At 40.8% G+C, this 18,379-nt stretch overlaps 1 pseudogene; it reads left to right on the top strand.

Annotated features, from left to right (window-relative positions):
- The first annotated feature begins 2,022 nt into the window (after positions 1-2,022).
- Positions 2,023-2,139, top strand: LOC132046111 (5S ribosomal RNA; annotated as a pseudogene).
- Positions 2,140-18,379: the final 16,240 nt, after the last annotated feature.

Genomic DNA, 18,379 nt, shown 5'->3' with positions numbered 1-18,379 from the left:
TTGCATTCATTTACATATATGCATATTGACCCGTGACCAGAAGGCGTTATATACGTGTATTTATATGTATATGGGGTATGGAGAAAGGGCGAGGCACTATATACACATTACCACCTGATCAGCTGGTGCACAGTGATAATAATTATGATGCCCGAAGGGGCCATTATGCTATTATGCCCGAAGGGGCCTATATGATATATGGATCGGGCCGTACGTTCCTCAACACTAGGACCTATGCATATCATACGCCCGTAGAGGCATTTTCATTAAACGGAGATATACAGATATGTTCAGAAAGTCAGACATATTGATGCATTCACACCGACATATTAGTTAATCAGACTTACAGATGCATTCAGTCAGTCAGTTTAGCTTACGAGTTTCAGATTCGATTCATGACTCCTATGTGTATGTTACTCTTATTCCTTACATACTCGGTACATTACCCGTACTGACTCCCCTATTGCTAGGGGGCTGCGTTCATGCCCGCAGGTACAGATAGACAGAGAGGCGATCTAGCTCGGTAGAGCCTCTTCCCGGCTGTTGTTGGTGCGCTCCATTCGATATGGAGCTGCTGTCTATTTTGGTATGTTATGTTTAGATGTAAATGTACACGGGTACGGCGAGGCCGGGCCCCGTCCTTTCTACAGTTTGGTACTCCGATGAGGTACGTACGGATGCGTACGATTGATGAGATGTACCCGTATCGGCTCCATCCTTTTGTGGCACGACGCCTATATAGCGACCTTTGTTGGCTTACACTGTTATTTTCTATATATCTACATATATGTTTATATGCACAGCTGATTGATAGTCCTTAAAGTTATCCTGATATGAGTTAGCATGGTTCAGCTATAAGCCTTATGGACCACTCATTCGTCCAGTAAGGTACAGGTATGAGAGTAGGGGTGTTTGGTCAGTAGTGGCCAAGCACTCGTTACGACTCAGCGGATGGGTCATGACAGAAGTGGTATCAGAGTAGTTCGTCCTAGGGATTGTCTACAGACCGTATCCGGAAGTGTCCTGTTTATGGGTGTGAAGTCGGCCACACTTATAAACAGCAGGCTGCAGGGCATTTAGGAATCATTGACCTTTCTTTCTATCTTAGATCGTGCGATAGAGCCAGAGTCTAGGAAAGATCGCTTCTGACCCCTTTTTCCTGTAGGTAAGTGCAGACTAACGAAAGATGAAGAGATCAGCCTCGGACAGTGGGGGTGCTAAGAAGGCCCCCAGAGTAGATTCAGGACCACAGGCTCTGGGACCGAGCAGAAAGAGCTTTAGCTATTCCATTGAGACTGATCCTTCTGAGGACCTAGCGACGATTCCTCTAGAGTTTCTGACTTCCATAGAGGAGGATCCGTCGGAGGACAGTTATGACACGGATCGGTCCGAAGGTTCGTATAGGACACCGGAGGAAGAGATTCCCGAGGCCGTACCAGCTGCTCCTATAGTAGAGCACTACGTCAGACCAGCTACCCCGGTGAGTGTTACTGATTACTCTAGCCCTTTTTCCTGGCCGTCAGTAAACCAGGAGCTGCCGGATTACTTGTATCCTTCTGATTCGGATGGGGGGATGACGAAGGCTAGACTAGCAGACGGTGGGAAGACAATGATGAAGTGTACACTTCACTTTATAGCCCACTAGATCAGGCTAAGGACCGATCGGCTACAGGTATATGAGTCCTTTATTGAAATTTGCTATGTGCGTGCATTTACTGTGGGTTATTACTTAATAGCGATGAGCGGAAATCCTAAAGGCACCAATAACAAAAGTATTTATAAGTAACTACGATTAAGATGTTTTTGCCACCATTGGGAATCTCAAAATTTGGGATGAAAAGTAGTCATACATGCAGATTGAAGGTGATTATTGAGGATTTCAAAGGCCAAAATAGTATTTTCTTAGTCGGAAGAGTAAGAGATCCTTTCTAATCCGGAGGGAGATTCTTTACGAGAATTTATTGGAATTCGTTGGAGCTTCGACTTGTTCTAGGTCATGCGATAAAGGTCACACAGTAGAGTGGATGCAGTCATACCAGCACTAACGCACCGGATCCCATTAGCACTCCAAGGTTAAGCGTGCTGGGGTGAGAGTAATACTACGATGGGTGACCCCCTGGGAAGTGTACTAAGAGTCCTACAAATTTAGACATAAGAGACAGATGACATGCTAGAGTAGCCTAAGGGAAATTGGAGTATGCGGAGTGGTTGGAAACCCTAAAAAGTCGCGAAGGATGAGGCGGACTAGTCTAGCAAAGAGAAAGAAGGTGCATCACAGCTCTAGAACTAGGATGAGTTTGAATAGTATTTGAAAATACTTTGTAAGCAAGGCGTTAGTAAACATATATATGTATGTGTATGACATCCTATATGTGGCGGCGCTAAGCTGGTATGTGGGTACCGGCAACCGACGTTGCTATATACTGAAGGCATTAATCGGATGGTTGAAGAAACTTAACCGTTAAGAGTAAGGATTTGTCGATGTGCATGCTGAATAAGCAACTGGATGTTAGTATAAGAAAATTTATGATGAATCGGAGAGCATGGCTGATGAATTACGAGGGGATAATCTAGCACGTATCTAAGCTCAACAAGTACAAGTAGGGATAGCCAAGATAGTATAGGAAGAGTCAACAAAAGAAAGTGTTGTATTCGAGCAGGGGAGTTATCCGTTAATAATGAAATGAAGAACAAAGAGGAAGGACGATCGCAGGACGGTGAGTAGCCATGGCATGGCCAATTAAACCACAGGAATGAAGACAGAATGAGAACGGGATACTAGTTGACTTGTGATTATATACATGAGGATTGAAGACTGTACGACTCACAAATGAATTTGATAAAGAGTTAAGAAAGAATAGGACGAAACTGACCAAATTATAGTATAAGTATACGGTAATTGAACAAAAATTCAATGGAGGATCGGTGCACTACGACATTCAAGGACGAATATTTTTAAGGGGGGAAGGATGTTACACCCCGTATCGTCGGAGAAGCACTTATCAAATTTGAAACGTAAAAACGTTGAGTTATGGTTAAGTAAAACCACTTTGGGATATAAGGAGCAAGCATTATTAAGTATATTTAATGAGTAAAGGATGCATATAAGGTATACCAGAAGGTTTTATAAGGAAATGAGTGGAAGAAATGGAGTAGCACGACTTTGGAGAAAGGATGGGTAAGTTTCGTGTAAAAATTTTAGTCTAACTTGAAGGAAGAATATCTCTTAGCATATGAAGTGTTTTGAAGTCAAACTGAAGCCTAAAATGAAGTTCGTCGAGTCTAGTTTCCACCGCAACAAACCGCTCATTGATAGGACATCGGAGTGGAGAATTATGAATGTTACAATTCGGATGAGAGAGCAGAAACGCGTGCTACGAATTGCTACGATGCGACGCGGCTGCAGCAATGCTTCTGATGCCGACATGCTACAGCAATGCTACAGTACTCGGTGTGAACATTAAAAATCAGAAAACTTAAAAACGAAAATCTAATTTTTTTCACTCATTTTCTACCATCTTCTCTCCCTAAATTATCTCTTCACTTCCCCAAAACTCTTTCTACCAAATTCATGAAGGTCTAAGATCAAATTCAAGTGGTTATATCCAAATTCAACCTCAAAAGTTAACCTTGGTAAGGAAGAACATCTCTATAGCGTTGTGTTGCATTTAAGGGTGATTAAAAGTTGAATCAGCGGCGGATTTTGAATGGTATTTACTATTTAAGGTAAGTTTAACATCCCCTTGGTTGTGCTTAAGCTTAATTCGATGTTGGTGAGATTGCTTAGAGAAAAATACTACAAGATAGCATTGAAATAGCCTAAGATATGGCTACTGCTCGTTGGGTTGTTTCGAGGTGATAAATATGATTTGTGATGGCTGAAAATTATAGAATACAATATGATTGTGATATGGTCTCTGTTGTTATTTGTATATATATGTTTACCAAGTGGATTGGTGAAAGAAACATATGAAATTTGAGATTGAAAGAGATGTTGTTAATGTTGGTATTGATGTTGTTGTTGTTGGTTGCTGAATTGCGATTTTGGGCAAGGCATATAAACAAAGGAGATACTGCCGAAATTTCGACAGATTCTAGAAAGTTTAACTTGAAAGCTTAGCACAAGTATACTACGATGAGTCTAACGATAGTGTGAATCCTCTTAAATGTTGACTTGCGAGCTTGGACGAATAAGTGTAGATAATTGGAGGGCTGAACAGGATGTTAAAGCTTTCCCTTTCCTTCTTTTTGGCATGATCCTATGATACGAGCGAACAACGGGTAATCGAGTCTCCATATTACTCTACTCTTAGAAGTACTAGGAGTATCTCAGTTCTTGATGATCCTGTACCCCTGGTTATGATTGTTCCTTCTGTTCATGGGTCCTGAGCTTTGCATTATGATTATGTTAGTTCACATTTATGCATTGCATTCATTTACATATGTGAATATTGACCCGTGACTAGAAGGCGTTATATATGCATATATTATATGTATATGGTGTTTGGGGAAAGGGCGAAGCGTTATATACACATTACTATCTGATCAGTACGGTGCACAGTGATAATGATTATGATGCTCGAAGGGGCTACCCGAAGGGGCCATTATGCTATTATGCCCGAAGGGGCCATTATGTTGTTATTCCCAAAGGGTCCATTATGCTATAATGCCCGAAGGGGCCTAATGATATATGGATCGGGCCGTACGTTCCTCGGCACTATGACCTATGCATATCATACGCCTAAGAGGCATTTTCATTAAACAGAGATATATAGATATGTTTAGATAGTCAGACATATTGATGCATTCACACAAACATGTTAGATAATCAGGCTTACAGATGCATTCAGTCAGTCAGTTTAGCTTACGAGTTTCAGATTCGCTTCATGACTCCTATGTGTATGTTACTCTTATGCCTTACATACACGGTACATTACCCATACTGACTCCCCCTGTGCACTGAGGGGCTACGTTCATGCCCGCGGTACGGATAGACGGAGGCGATCCGGCCCGGTGGAGCCTCTTCCCGCTTTGTTGGTCGCTCCATTCGATCTCGAGCTATTGTATTTTTTGGTATGTTATGTTTAGACATAAATGTACACGGGTACGGCGAGGCCCTGCCCCATTCTTTCTACAGTTTGGTACTCCAGTAGAGGTTTGTAGACAGATGTGTAGAGTTGGCGAGATGTAGCCGTGTCGGCTCCCATCCTTTTGTGGCACAGCATATGTATAAGCCTTGTTGGCTTGCACTGTTATTTTCTATATATCTACATATATGCTTATATGCACAGATGATTGATAGTCCTTAAAGTTATCCTTATATGAGTTAGCATGGTTCAGCTATGAGCCTTATGGACCACTCACTCGTCCAGTAAGGTACAGGTATGATAGTAGGAGTGTTTGGTCAGTAGTGGCCAAGCACTCGTCACAACTCAGCGGATGGGTCGTGACAATATTACTCTACTCTTAGAAGCGTTAGGAGTACTTCAGTCAGTGATGTTCCTATGCCCCTATTTATGGTTGTTCCTTCTATTCATGGGTCTTGAATGTTCTTATATTGATGAGATTAACTCAAAGATGTATATCGGAGGTAGTACGACCATATGTCACTCCGAGAGTCCTACGTATTCACTTTATTTATGCATTGCATTTACTTATACATATGCACATTGACCTGTGACAATAAGGGCTTTATATACACGTATATGGGGTATGGGAAAAGGTATCTGCGTTATATACGCATTACCACCTGATCAGCTGGTGCACAGTGATGATAATGATGATATATGGATCGGGCCGTAAGTTTCTCGGCACTATTATATGATACATGGATCGGGCCGTACGTTTCTCGGCACTAACATAAGGGATATGGATCAGGCTATACGTTTCACAACACAAACAGTTATACTATGACCTATGCATATCATGCGCCCTTAGAGGCACTTTCATGTTATACAGAATTATACAGATGTTTCCAGATGTCCAGCCACAGTTGTATTTAGATATTGAGATTTTCTATCATATTTTAGATGTCTCTCATGATTCTTATGTGCTTGATGTTCTTATGCCTTACGTACTCAGTACATTATCCGTACTGACTCCCTTATTATTAGGAGGGAGGGGGGAGGCTGCGTTCATGCCCGTAAGTTCAGGTGAGACGAGCGATACGGCTCGGTAGGATATCCCTCGAGTTTGTAGTCGGTGCGCTCCAACTCGATCCGGTCTTTCGCGGTGTTTATTTTGGTATGCCATTCTTTTGAGATGTATATGCATATGGGTATGATGGGGCCTTGTCCCGTCCTTTCTTCAGCTTTTACTCCAGTAGAGGTCGGTAGATAGTTATATGTAGATGACATGTGATGTAGCCTTGTTGGCTCATATTCTTTTGCGCACAGCATATGTAGCAGCCTAGTCAACTTGCACTGTTCTTTCAGTATATATACATATGGTTCAGAGTCCCTGAAGTTATTCTTTCATGAGTCAGTATAGTTCAGATTTAGTACTGATGGGCCACCTTGTTGTTCAGTGTTATTCAGATATGAGTATAGGGGTGATTGGTCACTAGAGATTAGGCACTCATCACGACTCATCGGTTTAGGTCGTGACAGAAGTGGTATCAGAGTAGTTCCGTCCTAGGGTTATCTACAGACCGTGTCTAGTAGAGTCATGTTTATGGGTGTGTTGTGCACCACACTTATAAACAGGAGGCTACAGGACATTTAGGAAATTGTCATTCTTTCTTTCATAGATCGTGTGACTGAGCCGTGTGTCAAGATTTCGCTTTCTAATAATTTGTTCTGATTTCAACAATGCCTCGCAAGAAAGCTACAGCTACCCAGAAGGGCATGAGAGTGGATGGTGAGGCCACTAGCCATACACAGTGGGCTACTAGGGCTCGAGGCAAGTCTCAGAGTGAGAGCCCATCTCATACTTCTCATAACCCGCCTCGGCCTGCTTCGGTGCCCGCATCCTCGGCCGGATGCACCCGGGCCGGGATATGGGGATGCTTTATACGCTATTGACTAGATTGGTAGCGCTCGAGTGCTCGGCGATGGGGGGAGTTGGTGTTGACCAGGTAGACCGAACTGGTAGTACGAGGGTTAAGACTTTTCTCCGGTTAGATCCTCCAAAGTTTTTTGTGTTGAAGCAAAATATGGATCCTCAGGACGTTATTGATATTATGTAGAGGAATTTGAGGGTTATGCACACTGATGAGGTCCAGTCGGTGGAGCTGGCTTCTTATAGGCTCTGTGATGTTGGAGTGCAGTGGTATCAGATATGGGAGCTATCTAGGGGAGAGAATGCCCCTCCAGCCATTTGGCGAGAGTTTTCGAATGCTTTTATTCACCATTATTTACCACCAGAAGTCTGACGGGCTCGAGCAGATAGCTTTTTGCGTATTGTGCAGGGCAGCATGAGCGTTCAAGAGTACAGTGTATACTTCAATTCATTGGCTAGATATGCCCAAGCTATGGTGGCTGAGATTGAAGATCGAGTTCATCGTTTCGTGGATGGTCTAGGCCACATTTGATAGATGACTATACGACTGCTGCATTACAGCCAGGCATGGATATTTACCGTATACAGGCATATGCACAGAATCTAGAAGATCGTAAGCGTCGGTGGAGGATAGAGCGTGAGCATGATCGGGGCCATGGTAAGAGGGCCAGATCTTTTGATATTACTGGTGAGTTTAGAAGAGGACAGAGACAGCAGCATTGCGGTATCCATTTCATTCAGCAGGGAGTGCACCTCCGCGGTTTTCAGGCCCTAGGTTTGATTGATCTTCTTATTCCGAAGCGGGCCAGAGTTCTAGAGCATTAGGTTCTCAGTATAGACCAGAGTCAGGCCAGGTGAGAACACCTTTGCCGCGATGTGCCCAGTGTGGTAAGTAATATGCTGGACAGTGTCCACTGGGATCAGTCGCTTGTTATGCTTATGGCTAACCCAGCCATAAGATGAGGGATTGTCCGATGAGGGGTGGTGCAGGCATCGGTCAGCCTATGGGGTCTATAGCTGGTTCTTCTTCTGCAGTACGCCCTTCAAGGAAAGGTTCTCAGACACCAACAGAATATGGTAGAGGGCGGAGTGGAGCGTCTAGCTCGAGTGGGCCTCAGCACCGCGTCTATGCATTAGCCGGTAGACAGGATCGTGAGTCGTCTCTTGATGCTGTCACAGGTATAATATCAGTTTCCTCCTATGATGTGTACACACTGATTGATCCAGGTCCCAACTTATCATATGTTACTCCATTTATTGCTGAAAAGTTTGGGATAGAGCCTGAATCCATTAAATCGTTTGAGGTGTCTACACCAGTTAGTGACCCAGTTATAGCTAGGCGAGTATATCGAGGTTGTGTAGTGATAGTTTGTAATCGCCATACCCTAGAAAATTTGATCGAGTTAGACATGGTTGATTTTGACGTTATTATGGGTATGGATTGGTTGGCCTCCTGTTATGCTAATGTTAATTGCAGAATGAAGATAGTTCGATTCCAGTTTCCAAGCGAGCTAGTCCTAGAGTGGAAGGGTAATGCTGCTTCGCCGAGGGGTAGGTTTATTTCCTACCTCAAGGCAAGAAAGATGATTAGAAAAGGGTACATTTATCACCTGGTTCTGGTTCAGGATGTACAAGCAGAGTCACCGACCCTTCAGTCTGTCCTTGTGGTTCATGAGTTCCAGAGGTGCTTCCAGATGAGCTTCCAGCCATTTCGCCAGAGCGAGAGGTTGATTTCACTATCGATTTATTGCCAGATACTCAGCCAATATCTATTCCTCCTTATCGAATGGCACCTTTGGAGTTGAAGGGGCTGAAAGAGCAATTGAAGGATTTACTTGAGAAGGGTTTTATCAGACCTAGTACATCGCCGTGGGGAGCGCCGGTGTTATTTGTAAGAAAGAAGGATGACTCCTTACGAATGTGTATCGATTACAGGAAATTAAATAAGGTGACTATAAAGAATAAATATCTACTTTCGAGGATTGATGACTTGTTTGATCAGCTATAAGGTGTTAAATATTTCTCGAAGATAGACTTGAGATCGGGGTATCATCAGATCAGGGTGAAGGAGGAAGACGTTCCGAAAATGGCAATTAGGACTAGATATGGGCACTATGAGTTCTGTGTTATGTCATTTGGGTTAACTAATGCTCCTGCTGTGTTCATGGACTTGATGAATCGCGTATTCAGTCCCTTCCTAGATCTGTTTGTGATTGTGTTTATAGATTATATTCTGGTTTATTCACTGTCAGAGGCTGAGCATGTAGAACATCTACGAGCAGTGCTTAGAGTTCTTCGAGATAGAGAGCTGTATGCAAAGTTTTTCAAATGTGAGTTCTGGTTGAACTTTATGGCTTTTCTTAGTCACATCATTTCAGACGAAGGCATTAGAATGGATACTCAAAAGATTGAAACTGTGAAGAATTGGCCAAGGCCCACGACGCCAACGGAGATACATAGTTTCTTGGGTTTGGCTGGTTATTATAAAAGGTTTGTAGAAGGATTTTCTTCTCTTTCAGCCCCATTGACCAAGCTAACTCAAAAATTAGCTAAGTTCCAGTGGACAGATGTATGTGAGCGGAGTTTTCAGATATTGAAGGATAAATTTACTTCAACACTCGTTTTGACTCTTCCCGAGGGAACAGATGGCTATGTGATTTATTGTGACGCTTTAGGTATTGGGTTGGGTTGTGTATGTTGCAACACGGTAAGGTTTTTGCCTATGCTTCTAGACAACTGAAGAAGCACGAGAAGAACTATCCAACCCATGATCTTGAGTTAGCTGCAGTGATCCATGCTTTAAAAATGTGGAGACATTATTTATACGGTGTCCATGTTGATATCTATACCGACCATAAGAGTCTCCAATACATCTTTAAGCTGAAGGACTTGAACTTACGTCAGAGGCGATGGCCAGAATTGTTGAAAGATTATGATGTTGATATTCTGTATCATCCTGGTAAAGCTAATGTAGTAGCTGATGCTCTTAGTCGTAAATCTATGGGTAGCCTTCGGATATCGGCAACCGGAGAAAAGAGAGATAGTCCCCGAAGTTCGTCAATTAGCTAGCCTTAGAGTTCGGCTGTTAGATTCAGGTGATGCAGTTGTTAATGTTCAAGACACAGTGGTGTCATCTTTGGTAGCGGAGATAAAGGAACGTCGATGAAGGATCCTGTTTTAGTTCATTATCGGGAAACAACTCCTCAAAAGGAAAAGACATCCTTCGTGATTACAGGAGATGGAGTACTCAGGTATCGAGGCAGACTGTGCGTTCCTAATGTTGCAGGCCTTCACCAGCAAGTTATAGGGGAAGCCCATTATTCTCGCTATTCTATCCATTTGCAAAATTTGTCACTCAGTGTCTGAATTGTCAGCAAGTCAAGATAGAGCACTAGAAGCCCGGAGGTTTATTGCAGGCTATGGAGATTCTGACATGGAAATGGGAGGTAATCAATATGGATTTCATTATAGGTTTGGCTCGTACTCAACGGAAGTATGATTCAATATGGGTCATAGTTGATAGGCTTACAAAGTCCGCTCATTTCCTGCCTATCAGAACTACCTATTCGGCTGAGGATTATGCGAAACTCTACCTTAGAGAGATTGCACGACTTCATGGGGTTCCTACCGCCCTTATTTCAGATAGAGGGGCACAGTTCACAGCTAATTTATGGAAATCTTTTTAGAATGGATTGGGGACTCAGGTGAGTCTTAGTATTGCATTTCATCCGCAGACAGATGGACAAGCAGAGCGTACTATACAGACACTTGAAGATATGTTGCGAGCTTGTGTGATTGACTTTCGAGGTAGCTGGGATGATCATTCGCCTCTTATTGAGTTTGCTTATAATAACAGTTACCACTCCAGTATCCATATAGCTCTTTATGAGGCTTTATTTGGACGGAGATGTAGATCCCCTATAGGATGGTTTAATGTTCGAGAAAATCAATAGTTGGCCCCCATTTGATACGTGCGCCGACAAAGTGAAAGTAATTCAGAAAGATTGCGGCAAAGACACGGTGTCGACGGCAAATCCTATGTTGATAATTGGCGATGCAAGTTAGAGTTTGAGGTAGGCGATTGGGTCTTCCTGAAAGTTTTGCCTATGAAAGGAGTAATGAGATTTGGCAAGAAGGGTAAGTTGAGCCCTCGGTATATCGGGCCATACAGAATCATTCGTCCAGTAGGTAAAGTGGAATATGAGTTAGAGCTACCTTCTAAGTTGGAGTCTGTGCATCTGATATTTCATGTATCCATGCTCCGTAAGTGTATAGGAGATCCTTCGAAAGTTGTACCGGTAGACGATATCTAGGTGACTGAGGAGTTATCATACGAGGAGATCCCTGTATCTATATTGGATTGACAAGTTCACCGGTTGCGGACTAAGGATGTAGCTTCTGTTAAAGTGCTGTGGAGAAATAATAATGATGAAGAAATGACTTGGGAAGGTGAAGAGGAGATGAAGACTAAATGCCCGTATTTATTTCCGTTATCTTAGGAGGCTCAGTCTGAGGCATCATCACCCTAGGTATTGGTTTTATTTATTGTCGTTGGGATTGGTCGTGTAAAGCCATAATGTTTTGGTATATGGACCTGTGTGGCCTTATTTTGGGTTGCTATGTATAGGTTGGATTGATATGTTTACAGGGGAAACTCTGGCCAAATTTTTGTAGAATCCTTAAGAGTCTAACATTCGAAGACGAATGTTTCTAAGGGGGGAGAATGTTACACCCATGGTTTTGTACGTTGAGATTCGTCATGCATTAGCGGTTCTATTCTTGGATACGGGGGTTATCAAGGTTAAATGAGATTAGACAAGTTTATCTCATAGTTATAAAGGGTTGAGTTCATGTTTAGCAGGTATTGGACGGATTAAGAGTTCAACAAATTGACAAGAAAATGTTTCAGGGGGAAAGTGGATTTTACGGCCTGATATACGAACCGTATAATGTTTTACGGACAGTATATTAGGCTAACCTCCACCGTAAAACAGGTTCCAGAAAGGGCGAACCACTGGTGAATATTTATGGTCGAATAATACGGACGTATAATTGGCTAAATCCATCATAAAATTGATTCAGAGAAGGCAGAAGCACTGGTCAGGATTTACGGTCCAGTTATACGGACTGTATAAATTTTACGATCCGTAAAGTTGACCGTAAAACTGGGTTGGGCCAGATTTTGTTGAAGTTATATATATTCGGCCCTCACTCATTTTAATTCATTTCCAACATTTCCCAACTTCTTGCGAGCTCTAAAACCTTCTCCCTAGTATATTTGACATATCAAAGTGAAATCAAAGATCAAAGGGCAAGGATCAAGACAATTAAGTGTTGAAAGGCTCACTAGGGTTTGTAGAACCCAAGAATTTCATTGGTGTTGAAGTTGGGGTTCCACTCAAGTGAGATAGTTGATTCAAAGCTTGCTCTTGTGTGATTAAGGTAAGTTTTCACATCTATTTTCATGTTATTAAGAATGCTTGGTTGTTGAAAAACTTGATTGAGGGAAGAAAGTAAAAGAGGAAGTTCAAATGTGGGTTTGATAATATTTTGAGTAATAAATTAACTTGAGTTGTAGTTGTTGGAGTATTTTGAGTATAATCTTGCTATAAATGGTGTGATGATGCGGAAGTGTGGTATACGAATGAATACAGGGTTGTGTTGAAATTGTTGTTGTGTGTTGATGATGAAAAAGTAGTTTTGAGCATTAAATGAAGTTTCTTGATTATGGAATTGATGATGATATTATTGTTGATTGAGAGCTGTTTTATGATATAGTGGAAGTCAATAAAAGGGGGGAAATGCTGCCCAAATTTCGTCAATTTGTTAATAATACTAGTTTGAACTTAAGAGTGCTTTCAAGGCTTAACTTTAGTACGATCCTCTTTAATGTATACTTTGCGAACTTGGAAGGAGAATGTTAAGTAATTAAGGAGACGTTAAGGTATGTTAAGGCTATCCCTTCTTTCATTTTTGGCATGATCTTATGATATGAATTAACAAGCGAGTAAACGAGCTTCCACATTACTCTACTCTTAGAAGCATTAGGAGTACTTCAGTTAGTGATATTCCTATACCCATTTTTATGATTGTTCCTTCTGTTCGTGGGTCTTGAAAGTTCTTATATTGATGAGATTAGCTCAAAGACGTATATCGGAGGTAGTACGACCTTATGTCACTCCAAGAGTCCAACGTATTCACTTTATTTATGCATTGCATTCACTTATACATATGCACATTGACCTATGATAAGAACGGCGTTATATACGTGTATATTATATGTATATGGGGTATGGGGAAAGGGATAGGCGTTACACACGCATTACAACCTGATCAGCTGGTGCACAGTAATGATGATGATGATATATGGATCGGGTCGTACGTTCCTCGGCACTAACATAAGGGATATGGATCGGGCTATATGTTCCATAGTACTAACAGTTATACCATGACCTATGCTTATCATGCGCCCTCAGAGACACTTTCATTTCATACAGAGTTATACAGATGTTTCCAGATGTCCAACCATAGATGTATTCAAATATTGAGATTTGCTTTCATGTTTCAGATGTCTCTCATAATTCTTATGTACTTAATTTTCTTATGCCTTACATACGCGGTACATTATCAGTACTAACTCCCCTATTGTTCGGAGGGGGTGGGGGGCTGCGTTCATTCTCGCAGGTTCAGGTAGACAGATAGGTGATCCAGCTCAGTAGGATATCCCCCGTTTGTAGTCGGTGCACTCCACTTGATCCGGAGCTGCGGTCTATTTTTGTATGCCATTCTTTTGAGATGTATATGTATATGGGTATGACGGGGCCCTTTCCTTTCCTTTCTACTACTTTTATTACAGTAGAGGTCTGTAAATAGTTGTATGCAGATAACATGTCATGTAGCCTTGTTGGCTCCTATTCTTTTGTGTACAACATATGTAGCGGCATAGTCGGCTTGCACTAGTCTTTCAGCATATATATCTATGTACAGATTGTTCAAAGTCCCTGAAGTTATTTTTTCATGAGTCAGTATAGTTCAAATGGAGTACTTATGGGACACCTTATTGTTTAGTGTTATTCAGATACGAGCATAGGGGTGTTTGGTCACTAGAGATCAGGCACTCGTCACGACTCATCGGTTTGGGTTGTGACAGTTTCCTTGTGTGTTTTGTATTTGGTGTGGCTGAGTGTGGGATTTTGAAGCACAAAAGGTCTTCACATACATTCTTGTTCACGGCTGCGCCCCAAAAAGGTAACACTTTAATCTTGTTATTTTCAGTAGTTTTTCGAGTGGTACTACCCTGTTTTTGCTGTTAGTTTGTTTTTGGTTTGATTAGTGGCAATTTGTTGCCTTAGGAATGATTAAAACTCATCAGGAATTTGAGGTAGATATCATACTCTTGTCCTCACTAATGATATGCTTAGCTTGAATAATGGTTGCTCGTTTGAACTAAGTGTGAGTGTGCCTGGATAATGTTTCCTGATATTGCTCCATTGGTAAAGATGTATAAACTGAGGTGTGCTTTATTAGATGCTAAGGTCCCTGCTTGGATTTTCACCCTTTAAACATAATGAAGTATAGCTATATGATTGACGTTAGTGACTCTAGTAACCTTCTAGATTAATGCAAAATCCTGTTAACAAGTGTGAGATTGCTAGAAAAAGCTGGTATATATATATTTAAGGCCTTGATAGGGTTGAATAAATTCACTTTGACAGTATACTTGAATACAGAGGTTTAACTTAAGTTGTTTAGAAGACACGGACGTCATTACATGACTGTTTTGAGCATTAACTTGAGTTGTGTGACTTTTCTATGATATTGCTTTGCTTCAGATGTCTATATGACATGTCCATTAGATCACTCATGTCTATTAGATCACTATTTGATTACCTGCCCTCTTAATGTGATAATATTTGTTCAAAGAGACTAATGACTTAAACAGACCCTTTAATGTTATTGTATGACCCTTGTTCTGGACCTTGAGAATGTCTGCAACTCTTATTAGCCTAACATGTACTGCTTCTTTTCCTAGACTATGGGACTGTGACACTGCAAACCTGTTATGACTAGATTGAAATTATCTTAGCTCTGCACATAGGAAGTTTTGTGTGAAATACTCTGTCTATTCCTAATATATGCTCATTGGTTGATGCTGAGTTATTGTACAATGCGAAGTCTTGACATTTTCTGTAATCTGCCTTTGTCCTTACTAATTTGATGGGATTATGATGTGTAAAATCTCACTGATTTGATAGCATGCATGGTTAAAATGGAGGGGTGGGGAATAACTTTTTAGGACCTAAATTCATGCATCAATAACTTATCAGGACCTGGATTCATGCCTTAGATTTCAAAATTTCTTGCTTGTGTGTTGTTTAAGAGTGAGCATGTTCAATGAAAACCTGTATGATATATCCCTACTTGAATTGCTTGAATCCTTGATCTGAATTCTCATATCCTACTCATATGAATGCAGTATCATCATTTAACTGTCTCTGCTTGTTTGCATCCTTGAGAACCTTGTTTGTATGATTAGTCATCATAGCGTGGCTATTTAGTCTATGATGGTTTTTATAAAAGCTAAAAATTACCCTTTAATTTATCCTATGCCCTAGTGTGAGCTTAATTGGGCCCTGATAACAAAGAATGATCCTTATTTATACCTAAATAGCCTTGTCTGCTTGTGAGTATTTGTATCTATATTTGAGGAACACCTAGTTGTGAACAGCTTAAGTGACAGGACCTTATATGGTTCTAAAGGACTGTAGGTGAGTTGAAAGTCACATAGCTTAGAAGGGCCTTTTTAAAAGATGCTCTGAGGAGAGGGTTAAGGGAAAATCAAAGCAATGCTTGGGTTTGTAACACCTCCTCTCCATATAAAGAGTACCATGGAACTTCTATGGCTTAAGGGATGCATGCTCACTATATGAGGATCTTGGGACCATATAAACATTGTCACTAGACCTAAAGGGACTTAGATTGACCTAAGGAGACTTAGATTGTAAACAAACTATCTCTAATGAATAGCTGGTTATATCTAAATAAAAAATCTGAGTGCATTTGTGCTTAACTTGGACACAGATAGGAAAGAACTCAAGAGAAGTATAGAACTTAGAGTTACATGATTCCCTTCCCCTTTAAGCTCTGTAAAAAAAAAAGCATGTTTGTGTTCCTTTTGCATCCTCTTCATCACTTTTAATTTGCATAATCCTTGTCACATATTGTCCCCATTTAACAACTTAACTGCAATGTTAAAGAGCAATCCAGCATTCTCCTTACACACTTGGACCTGTTTGCAATTTGTTTATACTTGTGCCATGGTTGTTGAAATTACAGTTACTCATTTGTGTGCTACACATTTTGTATATGTTTACTTGAACCAGGGAAACCTGGTCCTATCTGCTTTCCCTTTCCTATTCCATGATCACTCAAATTACAATTGTTATTTCTGCATGTCATCATTTCCTGCATATGATTACTTGAGTTTAGGGAAACCTGAGTTCAGCCTATGTGCATGTTTGCCTGGTTGCCTGGTTTCCTGGTTGCCTATGTCCCTTGTTATTGTTACCGTAATGTGAATTGCCTTGTGCTATCCCTATGAGCATTAGACCTGCAGTTTGCTTCTATCTATGCCATGTCTGTGTGCTTTCAATTTGCTTCTAGTTATAATTCCTTCATATGTTACCACTTACTTTTGTTCATACCATGCCTGTTTGTTTCTGTTTACTTCTGATTATGCTATGACTGAATACACCAAAAATGTTGATGTTCGGCCTAAAATACATATATTTATCCATTGTTGCCTCACATTCTTGTACTTTTAATCGCCTTTTGAGTATTAATTATAATGATTTGTGCTTAATAATATATTTTTACTCTGTAGGAATAAAACGGTATGGAGATGAAGATATTTGGAACAAAAAGAGAAAAAGAAGAAGAAACAAGAGGGGACAAAGCAGGGGACACTCTATAGAGTTTGTCCCCCCAAAGTGAAGACAAAAGGCAAGCAACCAATTGAAATTGAAATGAAAAAGAAAATGAATGTACCTGGCAGCACTAAAAATTGAAGACGTTCAGTTGATGTTGCTGTGCACTCGCGACACCCAACTATCACGGAAAATTATTGTCTCTAATTCTCTGCATCCGTGCTGCACCGCAACGAGGGTGTGACATGCCCCTGCTGTTTTTTTTTCGGTCCGAGTTGGATTTGGTTTTTAAAAGCCCAGACCTTTTGGTACCCTATAGATACATATTTTACACGCTTTTTACTTAACTTTGGATAACTTGAAACCCTTAATTTAGAACTTTGGACCTAGAGAGAGCTTGGAGCCGCCGTGGAGGTCAGAGTTACAAGGTTTTACCTTCTCTTCTCTATAATACTTATTTTTACGTTTTTATTCGAATGATTTTGTTGTTTTTCCTCCATGTCTATGTGGAGCTAAACTCTTTAGTTCAAGGGTTTTGATACAAACATGAAAGTTGGCGTTTGATTATCGTTTATATCTATTGATTTTCATCTTTGGGTTATTTATTTATTCTTGATCTTAATTGTTTGATTATTTGATGAAATAGTTAAGCACTATCTGTGGCGTGAGAATTGAACTTGGGAAAGGGAATTTGCATGAGTAATAAGAATAAATAGAGTTTGTTCGAGTAATCGTTTCGCTAATGAGGATAGGAATATACCCTTTAGCCTTGTTTAGTTGAATACGGAGAAGTAAATGCGTTCTTGTTACCTCTGGCGACCATAGGAATATAGGTGTTATAGTAGCATCTACAGTCTTGTGAGCAACTCAAAAGATACTCATAAAGTTATAATTAACCCGTCAACTAGTAACCCATAGGTATAACGATTTGAAGACTCAACTGGATTTAGTTGTCATAGCCTTAGATCTATCTCTTCTCCGATAAAAATCCGCTCATTCTTGGTTGAAGTTCATTATTTGTTTTATTTTATTTTTAGTTAGTTAATAATTGTATTTTGAGATTTTACTTCTTGTTTAGATAACTAGTATAGTTTAATTTAGTAAATAGTTAATCATAAGTCCCTGTGGGTACGGTATCTGGACTTTAAATCCTATATTACTTGTACGACCGCGTATACTTGCATGTGCATTTTGGAGCAACAATTGTTTCTATCACACCCCAATCTTGATCAGGGTGTGATGGGCACCCGACCCTTACCTAGGGTCGAGCGAACCCTCTGACTCTTATTCCATGCGTAAAATTTTTTCCTCTAAGTCAAATACACACATGACAAGGCTTACTAAAGTTCTTCACGTTCTCCGAGCAAATCGAATTTGTAACTGTATAAATCCTATCGTAATACAACCGACACTTGGCCTATGAAGCCAACGCGATGACCCGTCCCACGCTTTCC

The sequence above is a fragment of the Lycium ferocissimum genome, unplaced genomic scaffold (genome assembly GCF_029784015.1).
Source record: "Lycium ferocissimum isolate CSIRO_LF1 unplaced genomic scaffold, AGI_CSIRO_Lferr_CH_V1 ctg9484, whole genome shotgun sequence".
NCBI lineage: Eukaryota > Viridiplantae > Streptophyta > Magnoliopsida > Solanales > Solanaceae > Lycium > Lycium ferocissimum.
This window is presented reverse-complemented; position numbering and strand designations above follow the sequence as displayed.